Raw genomic sequence first — 19,887 nt, forward strand, 5'->3', positions numbered from 1 at the left:
ACATAAGGAAGAATTTCATTACTGTCCGAGCCCCCAAGGTCTGAGACTTCCTGCCCTTTGGGCAGGGGGCTGGACTCGATGATCTCCCGAGGTCCCTTCCAGCCCTGATGTCTATGAAATCTATGAAACTATTCCATTCAAGTGTCCATCTAAACTGGTCTTGAACATTTCCAGGAATAGAAATTCCACAACTTCTTTAGGTAGCCACTACTTGACCACTTTCATAGTTAGACAGGTCCTTTTAATCTCCTACCTAAATTTCCTCTGCTGCCGTTTCAGACCACTGTTTCTAGTCCAGTCCCTTACAACCACAGGGGAAAGTCTATCTCCATCCTCTCTATAATCCTGCTTCAGTCTTCTCTTCTCCAAACTGAATACCCCTAGTTCTTTCAGTCTTTTCCATAGAATCATAGAGAAGCAGGTCTGGAAGAAATCTCTAGAAGTCATCTAGTCCAACCCCATGCCTGAGGCAGGGTCATCTCTATCCAAACTGTTCTATGCAAATCCATTGCCTAACCTATTGGCAAAACTACATAGTTAACCCCGACACAGGCACAAGACTAATTACAAGACTCTAAGACACTCTAATCTGCCATGGTAAAGCAGGGGGATCTTGATGCCCAATGTCCTCCTGCTGCAAAGGTTGTTAAAACATGCTTGAGAGACCCAAGGAAGAGACCCACACTGCCCATTGACAGAGGAATGCAAAACCCCCCCATAGTCTGTACCAATCTGGCCATGGGGTAAAATTCCTTCCTGATTCCAAATATGGTGATTGGTTTGACCCTAAGCAGAGGGACAAGACCCTGTAACCAGGAACCTCTGGGTTTAAAGCCCAGCAGAAGCATAAATCATCAGGCCTCCAATTATTTTTGTCTCTACCCACTGCACTCTTTCTAATCTGTCCACGTCTTTCTTGACATGCAGGATCCAAAACTGGAAACAGTCTAGATGAGGCCTCAGCACTAATTTAACAACAAACCTGGATCTAATTCTTTGACAAGGTGACAAGTGTGTCTGCTAGAAATAAGCACATGCCTAAGAATTACAGATAAAAGCCATCCTATGGGCTGAATTATTTGGGCACTGGCTGCTTGGCACAATATTGGCTCCCTCTTTGTGAGTTAGTCTCTACCTGGACTCACTCAGCACCTCAGGCTGCTGTTAAAAGTCTCACAAAAGGATTTAAAAGGAGATGAAATGAAGTTGAAAACAGAGCAGCCAACTGCCTATTCCCATTGTCCCAAGGATTTGCAAGCCACATCCAGCCCAGCAGAGCAGTGAGGACCTGATTAGACCATGAGCACAACTAAGCAGAAGGGTATCTGAAAGCACTGGATGGAGGCAGGGCAGAGAGCACAGCACCCAGCCATTACAGAGTGCCCTTTCTTACCTCAGGATAAGGGAGAAAGGGAATGACACCCTCCACCCCCTCTGCCTCCCAATACACCTACCAACCCAACACAGTGCCCCAGAAAGGGACAAGGAAAACCACTGAGGTCATGGAGAAAATATACCCTGCCTGCCCATATTTCAGCAAACAGCTGAAATCGCCAGCCATAGTCAGAGGGGTGTAGGTTGTAGCCGTGTTGGTCTAAGGACACAGGCAGACAAGGTTCTTTGTGTGACTCTGATATCTTTTATTAGACCAACTTAAATAGTTGGAAAACAATTATTAAGCAAGCTTTTGGGTTCAAAAACCCTTTGTCAGGCTAAGGGCTAAGTTTCACACTACTGCTGAAACTTCCTTAGCCTGATGATGGGTTTTTGAACCCGAAAGTTTGCTTAATAATTGTTTTCCAACTATTTAAGTTGGTCTAATAAAAGATATCAGATTCACCCAAAGAACCTTGTCCAACCCTAGTTAGAGCATTTGATCCTTGTGACAGATCAAGATACAGTAAAAAGATTAAAAAGTCAGTAATCCTGTGCATTCCTCATGTACCTTTCATCCAGAAGGACCCCCCATGCTGTACAGATTGATGGGCCTGGCTGGCTTCCAGCCACCTGGGACAGACAGTGACTGAGACGTGGTTTCCAGTGCTGCTGTAGGCTGTGATTCTAGCAGGGGCAATACCGGGGGAATTAGAAAACCCCAGGAGTTTGACATAAAAAGCAATTGCTGTTGAGGTCTCCCACAGGGCTTTGCAGTTTTTTCACCAGTTCTGTCTTAGGAAACCTGTTGTGCCTAGAATGCTGGAGCAGGACTTCTGGGATGTGCCAGTACATGGAGAACAGCTGGGCACACAGAAACTGTGAATAGCCAGGATTTGCAGGATGAAAAATAGGGTGGCATATAAATCAAATAGGTAGATATAAAACTATGCCAGTATATTTGGATATATCCAGGAATTAGGGTAGAAAGATAGAATATATCTATCTATCTTTGGAAGAAAGATTTATATAGCTATATCTTTATAAAGATATAGCTATATATAGCTATATAGATATATCTATATATATCTTTCTACCCTAATTCCTGGTCATTCATTTACTGGATGAAGTAGTAATGTAGTCTCATGTACTCCATAAATATTCGAAGTGTTTACAGATGGAGTGTATGTTAACTAGGGGGGTTTGTGTTACAACATGATGTCATTTTTATTAGTACTTGTTTTTATTTTGGATAAGCAAGCTTAAAAGTATTAGTATTGAATATGTCAGAAGGAGGCTTTGAAAGTGGCACCATATTAAAACAAATCTACCAAGTTCACACCTTAGTTCTGCTTGTCTGTCTGCACCAGCAAACAGGATGGTAGGGTATCGATTTGCTTATGAAATCGACCTTACCATCTGGACCTGAAAGGTTAGTTACTCAGGGCCAGATAAATTTTATTCTGGAATAAATGTCACCACATTCCAAAATAATTAGCTCACTAACACATTTCCTCAGAATAAAGTGACTTATTTCAGACTAGCGTACTTACCTGTGGAGCTATTTTGGGTTTGGTGTTGTGAAATAACTTATTCCACAACACTTACCCCAGTCACTTTCCCTGCCAAAGCAAGCCCTAGTGCAGCTTCAAACTAAGGGTCAGAACGTCAACTGGAGTTGTGGTTCTTAACAAGTGGGGTCATGAACCCCACAAAAATGTAATTGTAGCAGTCAGGTTTGGATCAGAAACAGGGTCACAAGCCAACTGGAAGCAGGGTCAAAAGCTTTAAAGCAGGGTCACCATGAAAAAGCTTGGAACCTCTGCCTATTAAAACAAGCAAAAATTGACTGTGGAGAGAAAAAAACAGTCAAAATATACCCAGTTGTTTATGTATAATGGAAGAATCAGGAGTAAATGCCAACTCAACTAACTCTGGTTTCTTCTATCTGCATCCATCCTGGGGTAGCTTGCTTGCTGAAGGCAAACAAACTTTTACCTGCTCCTTAACACCCGGAAGTGAGGCACAGTACCAGCAATTTACTGTGTGAGCTGCTTTGGGATAGCCACATGCCTGTCCATTCCTGATCCCCATGTAATTTGCACTGGTATGCAAAACTGATGTAAATATATCATGGTTTGTCCTGTCTGGCCAGGACTTGTGAAGCAATGGGGCAGAAGTCTCCTATGTATCTAAAAGCATTTGTATTTTTCTTTGGACAGATCTGTGAGGGGGTTTTTCTGTGGCTTTTGCTTCTTGGGCCTAAAACATAACAGCAATAACAAATTCTCTTTTTTTCTTTAATAGTCTTCTTCCCTACTGTCTTCTGACTAATTGTAAACAAAAGTGGGAAATAGTCATCCTCTCCCACTAAAGTGTCACCCTTCTCTGTCTTAAATTATGCCAACTCATCCGTGTAAAACCTTGTTCTCCCCCAAAATAAGCATCTTGGGAAAAGCATAGCAGAGCAACAGTCTCATTGACAGCAACAAAGAGGTATGAGTGGTCCTTACTCTGACACTCATGTGTTCTCAATTTTAACCTTCTCCAGGAGAGTCAAGTGAAAGCTGAATTATCTGTGCAGTTTCATTTTAACCCAGCTGGTAGTTAAAGCACAGAGAACCATGCCATGGTGAAAAAAATCCTACTGGGGTCAGGACTTTCCATTTTTATCACAAGTACTAACATGTCAAAGAAATGAGAAATCATCAGGTTTCTGACACTCTTCTGCTGAATTGTCATTAATTATAGATCTGGTAACACATCATACATTCTCTAACAATGACAACAACGCTATGGAAATTAGATGGGAGACTAAAGGCAACACTGTAGAAAAATGCCCCAGCTTTTATGTTTTGATTTTTTAGCACAGTGAGACATTTTCATGAACTATGAAGTTTATGCAAATCTGAACCCAGTTATAAGCTAAAGGAATTAATCAAAATGTAAAGTAGTATAATTCTGTCCTAACTTGAAAAAGTATCAAACATATGTTTAAATGTCATTCTCAAGCCATCCCTTAGTGATCCATTCAGAATAAGCATCATAATGAAATGTCACTCATCTCTACCCTACCTCTTGCATGACTACAATGCATCTCACGGGACTGGTGACAAAGAGAGCTATCAAAAGTATTTCTGTGTGGCTTTCTAATTATACAAATGCATTTTGAAAACGTGTGCTTGAGAGTCTTCTTGCATGTCCTAGGACTATGTGGACAGATAAAAACGTAGATCAATTTATTCATGGGATTTGGACTGGAATAAGAGAAATTCAGGAATGAATATTGTCGCTCCTTTTGACCCAAACTGTCAGCCAAGGTGTCGTATTCAGTGTTTTTTTCCTGTTAGAAAATGTGATGAAGTCAGCTATTTCCTTAACTAAATCCTTTTTATTTACAAGGAATGCATTTGACATCTGGTTTTCCTGAACCTAGAAGAAAAAGTACAGTAGGCAGTTTCTTTGCATGCAATTTCAGGCCTCTTTCCAGCCAAAGCTCTATCCAAAAGCTCTTTCCGCTTAGGTTTTTCCCAGTCATGCTACAAGTTTTTCTCTATCTGGTCTTGGGTTTCTGCTGCCTTTCCTGTTTCTGTGGTCTTTCCATCTCTCACAAATCGACATAGTTAAAAAGCAATCCTTCCCCTGCTCTTCTGTTTTGTTAGACTTGTAGAAAACCTCTTGGTACATGTGGCTCAGCCACGCTCTGACCTTGCCCATAACCAGTGTTCTGTTGTTTCAGCTCGTTATTAAGTCCCTGTTGTTTCAGCTTGTTATTCATTCTGGGGAGCTCAGTTGCTTTTAGCACTTACCCTGAATGACAGCCTCTGTTACACTGCCCAGCTTTAATCCAGTCGTGCCCCACCTTCCCAGATAATATCCCCCCACATTGAGCTTGCGAGGGATTGCCTCCCTCCTTGGTTAAGAAAAAGGTTTTCTTTTTTTTTTGGTTTTTGTTTTGGTATAAACTTAAAATAGATTCCCTAGTTCCTTCCCTTTTAAGCATCAGCACACTTGGTACAAAGCTATAACACAAGCAGAGGGAGCAGAAAATGTTAAAGGCTCTTCATTAAAATATAGGCAGTATCTCACTGCATTGTACATAGCTTACATGGCAAAATATAGCTATAGCAGCTTTAATCAATGATTCTCAATTTCTGAGGGAAACAAAACTTTTCTTAAGTATGTTACACAGTTGTGCACTCCAAAAAATTTGTATTATGGATAATAAAAAATAGCACTATACCACTACAACCACACTGTAACCCAGGGGCGGGCAATTATTTCAGGTGGAGGGCCACTTACTAAGTTTTGGCAAGCTGTCGAGGGCCACACGGGTAGCTTCACCCCTTGGCAGGTACCCTGTCCCCAGGTCACCATCTTGTGACCAGAAGTCCTGTCCCTTAGCCACTGACCTTTGCCACCAGAAGTCCTTCCCCTTGCCCCTGAAAATACTACTTTCAGCAAGGGGTTTTTCCAGCCCGTAATCAGAAAGATACCAAATTATATTCTAAAAATTGAACTTCTACAACATTCATTAATTTGATTTTTAAAAAATATTTTTGTCCTGATTTATATGTTTGTGTAGTGTACATAGAAGTGATTGTATAATAACGTAAAATGAAGTCTTACTCTTGAATATTGTGGAGGGGGTGGGGGACATAGGGGTGGGTATAGGCTTGTGGGAAGCTGTGGGTGTGTGGGTATGTGGGGTGTGGGAGTGTGTGGGGGGTTTTGTGGATAGGTGTGGGGCTGTGGGTGTGGAGGGATGTGTGTGAGGGTTGGATGGCTGGGGTGTGTGAGAGGGTGTGGGTGTGGGGGTCTGCATGTATGGCAAGGCCAAAGCATTATGGGTGCATGTGTATGCTGGGGTGTGTGTGCGGGACTCACCCTATTAACACACACACACTGTCCCTCCCTCACTGCACACACACATGCACACATGTGTATACACACACACACACACACACACACCCTCCCACTTCTGGCCCTGGGGTACTGGCATGGGCCTTGTGCTCCTGTGTTCCCATGATGCAGCTGGGAGCCATGTGGTGGAAGAGCAGCTAGTAAGCAGCCAGGGAAGCAGTGAAAGCTGCAGTAGGCAGAGACTTCCAATTGGGAGGGCATGGGTGGGAGGGGGCTGGGAGTGGGGCAGGGCTGGGCTGGCCTTGCTGCTGAGTCCTGCCAACTCACCCTGGGTCCTACTGCCCCAGCTTGTGTCATCTTTGACAGGCAGCCAGGAGCAGATAAATATAAAATTTAATAAATGTTTTAAGGGCTCTGTGGACCAGATAGAATGGCCTAGCAATCTGGCCCAGCCCCAGCCATAAACCTTCCATCCACCAAGGAGAGAATATGCAGTTGTTCTTTGATTTTTTATCCTTTTTCCTCCTTTTATTTTTCCCCATCCCTTCCTCTCATATACCCTCTAGAAGTTCACCACAAATCCTTAGGGATGCCTGCAGCCAGATTTGAAAAGTGCAGTCTTAAAGCTTGTCTGTACTGTCTCTGGCCTGCACCCAAGACTACCACAGAGAACATGCCCTGCCCACTTGCTCCTGCTCAGTGTACACCAAATCCTGCTCAGTGTACACCAAAGACCAAAAATGAATGACATACCCAGTTTTTACTGATCTAGTACTGCTCCCAGGCCCTGTCTCAGACATATTTCTCAGCACATGCTCAAGGCTACTTTTATTTGACCACAAAACATCATTTCCAGGATTTGATATGGACCAGGTGACAGTTAAGAATTAGTATGCAGGGTCTGCTTCTCAGTGACAATCACAGAAGCAACACAAAGCATTTAGAGGATGGCCAGACCTAGAAGAGGAAGTCCTCAAGAGAAATAACAGCAGATTTTATATCACTTATTCTTAGCTCATGGTGTAGGGGCTGTTCCGTCAATGTGCTAGGGCAGTAAGGAGTGTCAATGAATGTGATGATTTTATGCAATTGCTGGGCTGGCAGAACAGCTTCTAGAGTCTCATGTATTGTCACTCTGAATAAAAGGTGCCCTGAGGAAGTTCTCTTCTTTGCTGGTGATCCAACCAATATTAGTTGTCCCTAAGACCAAGGTAGTGGAATGATGGTACAAAACCACCACCCATCCTCAGATGCATGGAAGGGTCCAACCTTAAGCATCTAAAACATCCGTAAGAGGGAGATTAAATTAAAGACTGGGTCTTGAACAGAATAAAATTGTTTTGATCTTGCTACAGGAAAACAGAGCTGACTGGAAGGAACTAGAACCTACCTGGATATGATATGTGCCTTTTAAAAATAAATTAGTCCAAAAAGGTAGGAGATAAACAGATTATACTGCATTGTCTCATGCTCATCTAGCTGATTTACTATACTTCAGAACTGAATCTTTCTTCTTCATCTTGAAACAGGATTTTTAATAACTATAAAATATACCGTAAAAATATATTTTTGGAGATCAAATTAACCTAGCGAGAAGTACCATAGCTGAATATAGCTCAATCACTTCAGTATAATGGAAAGGCTTTTTAGAAGATCAAATCATATTTTGCCTTGAAAGTTATTTCAAAATCTCTTTTTCTGCATTGTATAGATTGAGGGAATGTATTTTTCCATGGTCAGAAAACTTTGATTTCTGACTGCTCGATTTAGCAAATATAAATGGAAGATAAAATTCCGGCTCTTGCAATGAAACATCAAGTAACATCCTTAAAGGGAATATTTTTTTTCTGTTTACAATTATATCAGAATTAATATTATTGCATATTTCATATTCAAGTATTCATAAATCCTCCTCATAATACATTTTCTAAAAAAACTGAATTAGAGCCTTCTATTTAAATGAGATCTATTATTAAATAGAGTAATAGGATAGTTTCATTATCTAAACAAATGGAAATATTAAATTATCCATAAAAAACAGGTACAGGTTCAAGAAAACAGTGGCAAAAACACTCTAACTTTCAAGCTTTACCCTTTTTAGATCAGGAGGAAGCAGAACACACATTAGCCCTTGTAGGTGGCTCGGAGCCTACCTGCACAGCCCAAGTGCAGCAGGCAATGAGGGCTCTCGCACACCTTCCAGCGTGCCCAGTGGGGTTCCTAGGCTCCCAAAGACCCCCAAGTGGAGCTGAACAGCCAAGCCACTCCTGGCAGGGACATCACAGCCACCTAGTGCCATAACAACTAAGTTTAGTGTCCAGGGAAAAGCCCACAGTGGCAGCCTGCCCTTACCCCATGCATAGTTCCAGGAGGCAACCCCCCTGCCTCAAATGCTTGCCTGGGAGTGCAGGCAGCAGCAGGAGTTGCCCTTCCCCTGTCCCCTTGCCCCTCAAGTGAGCCGCTCATGGCTCTGTCCCACACCCTACCTTCAGCAGGGCAGCACCTGTTGGCATCCCTTCACTTTGTTTGCCCCACTTCCCCACCCCCCCTCCCGCTTTGCTACAGCACTGCAGCCACCCACCTGGACCTGCTACAGCAGTAGCTTGACATGAACCATCAGCCAGCCACCCCACACATGCCCAGTGTGCTCTGTGCTCACCAAGTTAGTGTGTGTGCATGCTCACGTCTCCTGAATACCTGTTCCCCCAACCCCCACCAATATTGGTGGTCCTGGTGCCACATCATGGCAAGCTATCCAGATCCATGAAGCCCTGGCTGAGTAGTTCCTCACCCATGTGGACCAGGAACCCTCCACAAATGAGTAGGACTAGATGGCTTTGACTGCCCATACCCTTGTGCTGGGCCATGAATTTCCAGCCCCAGATTCCTCTGGCCCTGTGTCACAGGCACCACTACCCAGAACTCACACCATCCTCCTTCCCATCTCCCTCTTCTGCCTCCCAGGAACGCTCATTGGGGTGTGGGGAAATGCGGTGCAAAAAAGAGGCGTGCCTTGTTTTAATCAAATGTTGACACTGCTAAACTTTTAGTTTTTTTATTAAACAAAAACTGTTGCCCTCTCTGGAACTTGGAAACTTCTCAATTAACATTGAGAGAGTGGGGAAAGACCCTGGCTGCACTGGGCAGTTATGATGTTGGCGGGGTGGGGGGAAGCCGTAGATGCTCAACTTAAACATGAAACTTTGAGGCGGCAGAGGGGTTGCTGCATACGAAACTGCCTCCCCTTGGTTTACTTAAATGTTGAAGTTGCCAAACTTTTTGTGTGCCTAATAAAGAAAAACTGGAACATTACCCACTTCAGAGCTTGGAACAGAGGTGAAGGAGTTGCCTGTCTTTGCAGAAGCTGTGCCACTCCCCCACAGTGGGGCCTGGACCTGCAGTGGCCAGGTGGTTCTCCCCCACCTCCCCCCATTCTCTCTGGGGCTCTGCACCTATGTGAGAGACTGCCAGCAGCTGGGGGTAGTGAGCTGACACTGGAAGGCAGTCTGAGTCAATGTCAGCCCTGTCATCAGGTCTTGGATAGCCTGGTTCCCCTCCCCTTCCTGCTGCTTTCTGGAGCGGGCCCCACTGGACGCCCTCCTGGCTCCTTGGACTATGGATCAGCAACTCCCATGCACCATATCCCAGGGCCCCCCCGCCTCTCAGCATCTCCCAATCAGTACAAAGTGTGGAGTGTTTCCCCTCAGGCACCATCCAGGAATGGCCATCTGTAGACCTGGTTCTTGGATCTTTGCACAGTCCTAGGCTTAGGTGGCTCATTCAAGTGCTCTGGCACTGTGGGTGCAAGCAATCACGATAAAGGATCTCCTTTGGGATTCATATTGCTAGTGATATCTACACACGTCTCCGGTGCTCTGCAGGTATCCAGGCGACCATCCTGATCCAGCATCCCAGGCTCCACAATCAGGCTTCCCACGCACAACTGCAGAGCCTGAAGACAAGGGAGACAACCTCTGGGGAGTCCCCTGTCCAGATACTTCCCCCCAGCGAGGGCCAGAACCCACACAGCTCCTCGTGACCTGGTACTGACCATGGCACAGACACCCATGGCACGTTCCTCCCAGCTGGGAAAACTTGGATACCTGGGCCGCTTGAACATGTGACAGGTATTTAGTCCCCTAAACTGAAATGGTAGGGTTTTAATTGTGATAATTAAAAACCCACCAGTTCAATTTAGGGGCTTCCTTCACTGTTACGGTGAGGGGCCCAATCCTTCTTTTTTTCTTTCCCTGTGGAGCCTGCTCGCCTCTTCCACAGCCCAGGGGTGAACTGCCAGTGGACTGAGCAGCTCCTGAGCTGGTCCTGGTCCTTGGCACCCTGCTGTGGTGCCCCCTGGGGCCACCTGGGTGAGCTGCTAGTGGGAGGGTGCTGTCCAGGGGGCACCACTACCATGGAGGAAAGGTCTGAGCCGCCTCACAGCTCAGGGCCCACCGGCAGCTTTCCCCCGGCCATGGGAGAGGCAGGGAGGTTCCACGGGGGAAAAAAAAGAAAAGCAAAAGGGATCAAACCACTCCCTTTCCCCCCCGCCAGCAGAGCCTGCCCGTGCAAACTGCCACTGGGCTGTGCAGCCCCTGAGCTGTGGGGAGGCCCAGTCTTTCCCTCCTGGCACCCTCTGAGGCCACCTGGGCAGGATGCTAGCTGCATGGGTGTTGCCGCAGCTCGCAGGCAGCACCCACCCACCGAATCCAACTCTTACCCAAGCCCACACACTGGAAGCCTGCTGGGCACTGCTCCCTGTGCGGGCTTGGGGAAGAGTTGGATCCCATGGGTGCTGCCTGCAAGCTGGGGCAGCACCTGTGCAGCTAGCACCTTGTCTGGGCAGCCCTGCCAATGCAAAGGAAAGGACCAGGGTTCCCTGCAGCTTAAGGGCTGCATAGCCTGGTGGCAGCTTACATGAGCAGGCTCTGCTGAGGGAGAACAAAAATAAAGCAGGGAGAGGCCTGATCCTTTTCTCCTTTTTTTCCCGATGGAGCCTGTCTGCTTCTCCTGTGGCTGGGAGGCAAGCTGGTGGTGGGCTCTGAGTTGCAGGTAGCCCTGGGCCTTCCCTTCATGGTAGCAGCACTCCCTGAGCTGCTGAGCTTGCTGGCAGCTATTCCTCTCCCCGCCCCGCTGTGGGAGATGCAGGCAGGCTCCATGAAAAAATAAAGGGGGATTGGGCCCTTTACTGCTTCTGTCTTCAGCTCGCCTCTCCTGCAGAGTTATGCTGCAAACTAAACTACACATGGATGTGGTTTAGTTTGCAATGTAGCAAACTCATTACAATCATTAAAAAACCCTGTATGTGTACAGCGTGACAATTAAACTGCAAAACAGCCCATTTCATCACATGTATGGGGGGTGAGGGGAAGCTGCTGTGGGAGCTGAGGAGGCTGGGAAACCCAAGCATCAGGGCCTGGAGGAAGCCTTCTCTAGTTCTCCAGGAGGAGACAGGGGTAGGAAGGGAGAGGGTGGTTTTGCTAGGGAGAATTCATGTTTCCAGCTGCGCCTTACTTGATCATTTATAGCTGCTGTGCCAAACAGTGTCCAGAGGATCACCAGCAAAAATGCACAATTTTGTCTGGTGGTTACACCTTGGTTGTGCAGCTCAAAAAAAGCTCTCAGTGTATATCAGGATCTATTTGGGATATGATTTGTGTCAGGTGGATCTAGGTAAATATGCTGACCTCCCTCAGGAAAGTAACGTGACCTAAAGGCAGGGGTTCCCAACCCCTAGGCCATGGCTTGGTGTTGGGCCATGAAGGGTCTGCTGCCGGTACACAGGAGGATCGGCTGCTGGACCAGAAGTGACCACGGATCGGCAAACCACAGACTGGAAGTGACCAGCATACTACAGACTGGCAGTAAACCCTTTTTTATACTGAGTATAAAAAAGAGTTGGCTACCTGCCCACAGTATTCTGGTCACTGCTGGTCCACAGTTTGTCGGTCTACAGTGACTTCCGGTCCGTGGTTTGCTGGTCCGTGGTGACTTCCAGCCTGCAGTGACTTTGGGTCGGTGGTTTGCAGCCACGGCATAAAAAGGTTAGGAACCTTGCCTTAAGGGTGGGGCAGTCAATTGTTAATTACCCAGACCTATGGGCCCACTCAATGTAACACAAACTGATAAACCCCCAGCAACAGTAGGGAGGACTGAGCCTGGTGCCATACCTTAATTTCAAACCAGTGGCATGGGGGGTTGAGGGTATTGTCAGAGAGGCACGAGGTCAGTGAGGAGCATCAATAAATCAGTATTATCACTCTTCCACATGGATAATCATTGATCCAAGAGCACACTGAATATCAGAGCAGGCAACCACAGCCATCCCCATGAGCATACCCCAACTTACCAAGGAGTCACCTTAGACCACACCCTCACCTACAAACATCACATCCAAAAGGTCAGTAGTCATGTCTCTGCACCAGGATCTGCCTTAAGACATTTAGTCAGCACAACATGGGGTGCCAACTTCAAAGTGATCAGAACCACCATGCTTGCAGTGGTATATGCTGCACCAGATTACTGAGCTCCTGCATGGTACAGAAATGGTCACACTTAAAAACTTGACACTGCACTTAACAGTGCAAAGAGATTCATAGCAGGCCACACAACTTACACACACACACACACTCGTATTCCCAGCACCCTCGGGCATTAGTGACATAAAAAGACAGACACTAACGGCTCCCCTCCTGCCAAATTTCTGGGCCTGTGGAGAGCCTGGCAGGCTAGGTACTGTGGCCTCTTGTGTTGCACTAAATTTAGATAAGGAGTGGGGTGAATGGAAATGAAGTGATCATTCAGAGTAATCTGGTCTGAAATGTATTCCTACAGTGTTTTATACCAACACCAAAGGAGTCCCACACTGGGCACAACCTTGACAGAGAAGCATGGGTCAAGCTGAACAGATTTAGGTATGGATACAGACACTTCAAAACAACACTGAACAAGATGAACATCTTGGACAGCCCCCCCTGTGAATGTGGTGTCCACAATCAGCACAGCACTTAATCGAAAACTACAATTTTTACAAATGCCCAGATGGGGTAGATGGAATATGCACACTGAGAGGTAATACCAGACATTAGTTCATAGCTGGCCACAGGGAACATGGAAGGGAGGATGTGGAGGAAGGTTTGGAAACAGGGGCTTCACCACTGACTCATTAGTGACAGCCTGGGGGCAGGGCTGATCCAGTGCTTAGGCAGACCACATGAGCTCTAGCCAATGCTGGAGCACAGCTTAGGGTCAGGTGGGGTGGAAGGGGTGAGTAGGGTGCCACAAAGCACCATGGATTGCCAGAGGAATGTGACCTACCATGAGTCGTGATGGGAACTGGTACATGTGATGGGTCTGATGTTCATTATGGCACCCTGACTTACAGAGCTGAAGTCTGCCGCCACATCTTAGAATATAATCTGCCCTTTTTACAGTGCTCTTTGTGCCCTGATCATCTGTTCAGTTGCAGATCTAGAGTGCTTTCTGTGTACCTACCATACAATAAGTGTAACTTCTGTACCTGGCCTCCATGACCAGTCTCAGCAGGTGGAAATGCCCTTCCAAATCAGTGTGTTGATAGCCGATCTGGCAAATTATCAAAGATATAAAACTATAGCCCAGATCCTCAGCTGGTATAAACTAGCATCTTTCTATCAAAGTCCAACACCTAATTTAGGATCCCTTTAAAGTGACTGGAACCATGTGGATTTACACTAGATATAAATGTGGTCCTATTAGCTTTACAGTATAAGCACTTACACAAAATGCACAATCACAGATGAACATAACTTGGATAAAATATTTGTAAGGTAACAGCTGTCTAGGAACCCTTTCTTATGTGTCTAAAGCTAGAAACAGACATTGTCCTGCATCAGCTGTGCCAGGATGTGTCCCAGACCCACTGCACTGGGCACGGGCGATGCATAGGGGAGTATAGCAGGGCACTAAGCTACCTGCTACTCTTGGGAGCAATGAGGAAGGAGCCCAGGTGCTGGTTGCTAGCGCAACTGGAGGGAGCCAGTGACTCATACCTGTCAGCAGTCAGCTGACCAGAAGGGGCAGGGCCTGGCCCCCATTTAAACCCCAGGGCTGAGGCCAGGGGGGGAATTTCCTGCTGGCAGCTGCAGGGGAAGGAACTCAGCTGGAGTGCTAAAAGAAAAGAGGCCTAAATGCACAAGCAGTTTGGTACGGGTGAGGAATGGAGCTCCCTTAGGGGTGGCTCAAGTGATGTTTTAGCCAAGTGGCAGAAGTTTAGGTTATAGCCTAGAGGCTTGAGTTTTGTGTTTGCTGTTTATGTCTGGAGGTTTGGGTGAGGCTATTAGGGGATGGAGGAGGCCTCATTTTTGGGGACCCACTGTGGAGTGGGAACCCCAACGAGGGTGCAGCTTTTGGGATGAGATGAACCCTGGCACTGGAAGGACAATCTCAAAGAGGCCAGGGACGCCTGGTGCACCTGGGGGTGCAAGCGTGTGTATATATATAGGGTTTTTTTATGCTGTTGTCAGGACTGGCAGGTTGCCGCTGGTTTTGAACCTGGGGCCCCTAGCTGTAGGGCTGGCACCCGTGCCCCTGGGCCAGGGAGGGCCATGCTCCAGAAGGGAGCAGAAAAGGGGGCCATGAGCCTCCAGGCACTTGAAGGAAAAGCTAGAGCCTCGGAGTCAAACCCTGTGTGGTGGGTTTGGATGGGGAGGCCTAGCTAGAATAAAAAGGGGTCAGGCCATTCTAGGACAGACCCCAACATACCCAATAGAATAGGCAGTCTCCCACTCATATAGTAAGTTCCATCAAGACGTGGCAGGAGAGATTAGAGTGAGACAGAGGATTCCAAGGGCACCCCACATAAGGTGTGGATGACCAGGAAGATGGCGCCAGGAAGGGAGACCCGTTAGAGGGAGGCACAGTGATGCCCTGATAGGGCTATCCCTGCTGCTGCTGTGAGTGCCATTGCCAGCATCTGCAGAGATCTGCCTCCACTGCCAATGCCACTTGCCAGCTCCAGGCCTGCTGCCAATGCTGCTGATGGCATCCATGGGTGCCCCCTCAGACTCAGGAGGCACAAGTCACCCATGTCATTGGGTGACAGAGATGTCATCTATGGTCTCACAAGGTTTGGCCCCTGCCACTCCCAGGGCTCCAGAGGCCTAATCCTATGGGGCATCTGGAAATGAGGAACCCTGAGTTCCCCTGTTTGGAGAGACATGACCCAGGAATTCTGTGGAAAGGGATTTCTCAGGAGCGTGTATCAGGCTGCTGTGCCCAACTCAGAGGGCACACCTCTGCTAATGGGGGAACCCCAGGTTTCCCATAAAAAAACTTCATGGTGGTACAAAGGCAACATGTTTGCAGTCTCACTCTCCTGATGTGTTGTATATGAAGCTTGGGCGCCTCACTCAGGGCTGTGCATTCTACTCCAGGAGCCAGGAACTGGAGTCATTTTGTAGAAGTATGCACCTATCTGATCATGCTTTATAATATTTTGCTGTTAAACTGTTTCTGTTGAGGATGTTGGGATGCTTAATGAAAGAAGGTAAGGCTGAAGCTGCAGGATGTCTCTTTGATCACATCCCAAGCTTCTGAACAGACTTATTCACTACTCATACAGCCATCATGCACTGCTGTTTTATTACAAAAGATGTTTAATCCTAGATGACCCCTGTGTTAAAGGAGCTAGTTCCTTTAACACAGTGTGATGCACTGTTGGCATCATTTAGCCATAAAGCCAGACTAACCATCCTAGGAAAGATCAATTCAAGGTAAGTGTGGCTCCTTTGGTGGTGTACAGGCTAGTTATATAGAAGTGAGAAAGAGGTATAAGAAGAGAAAACAGGCTCTTGTTGGGATGCTCGTATACTAAACTAATTGTATTTTGCATTTAAATCCCCTTCTAGGTAGTGCCATGCAACGTAAATTAGGGCAGCCATTAGGTGTCCCTAACATGGTACTATGAGAACTGACCTACAAAGACAACAATCTGGGTCAGATGAGTGAAAAGAAGAGTTTTGAAGTTCCATACCATCTGGCTATAGGAACAGGATGCTGGGACATTGCAGGGCCAGTGGGGGTCTGAGTCCCTGTGGCAGGTAAGACCTTCCGATGGCAAGGCAGCCACGTTTGCTCCTGCTGTGTGCTGGCATCTGGCTCCTACAGCTGGATGGTGTGGGGTTACTCTAGCTCAGTTCCTATGGTGTGGGGAAGGCAGGGTACAGGACTGCTCTTGATATGGCAAACAAGTGCTCATCGCCACCTCTCCTCCCAAACCAAGACATTTTGCCCAAGATGCCAAGTTTCATAGATAGTTTCATAGATTTCATCCTGGTAAGGACCAACCTTTTTGGCCCCACCCCTTCTTAAGTGCCACTCCAACCTCCTTCTCCTGCATGATCCATAGCTCTGATCTCTCCTCTCTGCTCATTTGCACTGTTCTTCCTGCTCCCTGCCAGGTCTCATGCACCAAACAAAGCAGCTGCATATGGTACTCATGGCGAGCATGCTGCAGCTTGACCACCCTTTGTCTAGGAGCAACAAAACACAGAGAAAAGCTGGATGTATGGATTTACTGTTATTCAAGTTTATAATAGAGGCAATCCCCAAGAGAAGCATAAGCCTGGACCATATCCAACATGTGTGCATTGTGTCAAGAACCAAGTGAGGATTCCAACTGCTTACACCCACTTAAAGTACTTCTCTCCTTACCTGCCAATGGCCAACATCTATTTACTGAATACATTCAGATAGAGAAGTGAAAATCCTCACACCTATAGCCTGATATGCTATTTCTTCATGTCTACTGAACTTTGATTCTTCTACAACTTCCATTTCTGAATGATTCTGGTACTTTTCATGCAGTTAAAATGAAAGTGGTTTAACTGCACAGGTGGAGTGGGTATCTGTAAGGTCATTAGCTTGTAAGTAGCTTGGGTGTGCCCAAAATATTAAAGTAACTTCATAGGAAAATAAAAAACTCTTTTTCTGCGCTCAGATTAATTACCAAAGACCCAAAGGACTTACTATAGTATGACTAGGAGATAACTAAAATGGCTAAAGCAAATAAGCTATATCAGGTCAAGAAGCATACAATTAATACCCAGGGGATTGGCACAGGTAACTCCCATTATTATCAGTTATGCATTTAAGTGCCATATATAATAATTAGAGACAGAAAGGCTGAACTATGAGATCTACAAAACCATGAGAGCTGTTACAAGTACCTGCTTATGTTAATATTTAAATTTGACCCAAACATTTTACAACAAATTATATTTATATATTACATAACAGAAAATATTTCTTTTTGTTACTTTTGTTCTATAACTAGATTATATACTTTTGACAAGTATGCTTATACTTACAACCTACTCCTCCTTTCAAGCTATAAATCTTGGCAATATTTTGAATATTCATAATAAATCACACTAAAATCACCATGTTGCAATGTCTGAAAAAGCACTGAGCGGATTTTTTGCTGACATTATGTAGAGTAAACTTTGAAAAAATGTAAAGGTGTTTGCCTGAGTAGGTATGCAGTAGAAATGTATAAAAACTATGGAATCTGTTCCAAATTATTTGTTTAATTTATAGACAATACTACAAAGAAATGCACATCCTTTATCATGTATACTGAGACAGTCCTTTGTTTAATGACGAGCTTTCCACTTCACTTGCTCATTTATCTAATATGGTAATGGTGTTGCTGGCATAATGAGGAATCTAATTTTGATAGTGCTAATGTACTAATTATACAGTCATAGAATTTCAAAAGATTAAATCTATAAAATTTGGGTCAGATTCCAAAATATGTTTAATTCAAGCTTGGTTTTACATGTCAAGTGAGAAGAATGTTCATGGTGATTAAGAAAATGTATTGCCAGCTTTCAGGAAGAAGACAGTCCATTTCAAGGATCATTTAAAAATCTTTGAAAGTCTTTGCTGTAAGTCACAAGACGCTAAATAAACTTCTTTTAATTGGCGTCTCTGCAGAAAGATCATCTTGGAATGGGATTTAAAAAAAACAAAACTATCAAGCTGGCTGGGACAAGCCCACTCTCTTGCCCTAATCAGTAATTTGACTGTGGATTGACAGTCAATTGGTCCCCCTTCCAGTGCTCTTATGCCTAGGACTGACTGTTTCTAGCCGGTAAAAACAGAAGTCACAGAAACAGTATTAATCAGTGCAATCTGTATTTATATTGTAGAGAACAAGTTTTCTTCCCCTAATCTACTTTTAAAACCAAGATTCTATAGATTATAAAAGTGCACTCACTGAATTAGCTGGAGGCCACAAAGCTTTCCAAGGGATCAAGATGATATCTTGTCACAAGAACCAATTCGACAATAAACACCCTGGAAATGAGACAAGTCAAAAGTGAATATTTAACTTTGCAATGAGTAGATTAATAAGACTTTAGCAAACATATGTTAAATACTAAGCAATTCTTCTATGAATATGAAACAGAACGTACAACTGACAAATGAAAAGCTACCTGTAAAAGGTTAGTATATAAACAGCACACTAAACATCACAGGTGTTTTATATATAAGATCCTGGAATGCTTTAGAAAACTGGTGCGAGGTCGTCAGCTTAGAGCTATGCACAGAACTATAATTATATTTTACTCGAAAATGTGGTAGATACATTTTGCTAAGGTCAAAGCTTCACCCAGAAAACATCCACTTACTGACCAAAATACTAAAAAGAGACTTTGACACAGAGGATCTAAGTAAACTAGAAAAGAAAAGGAAGATAGCTACTACAGTTACTACAATTGGTGTCTCCCATCATTTACCTGAAGCACCGGTCACGATCACCTACCTCTGTTATGGTCAGAGAAACCTTGATTACCTTGATGAGTTCATCATCTCTTGCATCTACGTTGTCATCAACTCCCTTCAAGGTAGTATCTGAGCAACCCCAATGGGATACTAAAGAATAGAACTCTATGCAGAGGCACATGGGGATGATTTTTAAAGTATTTAGGCACTTAGGGTGTTTTACATATGCTCTGGAGGTTGGGGGGCAATTTAATTGGAGCATCTCTGAGAGTCGCTTTAATTAAAGCACCACATTATCTTTTGTATCAGCATTCCCACACTTCAAAATGGCAGTGGGGACACTTTAAGTAAAACTCGTTGGACAAGCTTTAGTTGAAGGGCCTCTCCACCATTTTGAAGCAAAGGAATGCTGATACATGGAGGCTGGCTGGAGCATGCTAATTAGTATACTCCAACTGCTGTAATTACAGCACATCTACATGTCTACAGGCATCCTTAAGTCTGCAGACAGTTATATATGGGATTTTCCAAAGCACCTAGGAGAACTCTCTGGATAGTTAAGAAATTAAGTACCTTTGAAAATGTGATCCATGGCTCCTGTGCAGATTGATTAATTTTATATAATTTGTTTGACCAAGTCACTGTGCTACAAGGTAATTGCAGGGAAAAGAAACATCTGGACAATCAGTATAATACAGGACCTGTAAGAGAATGACTTGCTATGCAGATTGGTTTCGTTTAGGAGGTTAATAATTCCAGGCCATAAGAGATGGGAGAAAAAAAACAATATCCAGAAAAAAGCCAAAAATGTTCAAGTCTGTTCATATCAAGCAAGAATGTTGGACTCAGTTGTGCTTCAGTCAAAACAAATTACTGGATTCAAAA

At 45.0% G+C, this 19,887-nt stretch overlaps 1 protein-coding gene across 1 annotated transcript in view; it reads right to left on the reverse strand.

The window, feature by feature from the left end:
- NCALD (neurocalcin delta) overlaps positions 1-18,573 on the reverse strand; it is a 143,471-nt gene extending 124,898 nt beyond the window's left edge. Inside the window, exon 1 of the mRNA XM_019551445.1 lies at positions 18,494-18,573. The gene's annotated coding sequence lies outside the window, so the exon portion shown is untranslated. The remainder of the gene's footprint in view (positions 1-18,493) is intronic.
- Between the last annotated feature and the right edge of the window lie 1,314 nt (positions 18,574-19,887).

This window comes from Crocodylus porosus, unplaced genomic scaffold, assembly GCF_001723895.1.
Source record: "Crocodylus porosus isolate Cpor-Errol unplaced genomic scaffold, CroPor_comp1, whole genome shotgun sequence".
Lineage (NCBI taxonomy): Eukaryota > Metazoa > Chordata > Crocodylia > Crocodylidae > Crocodylus > Crocodylus porosus.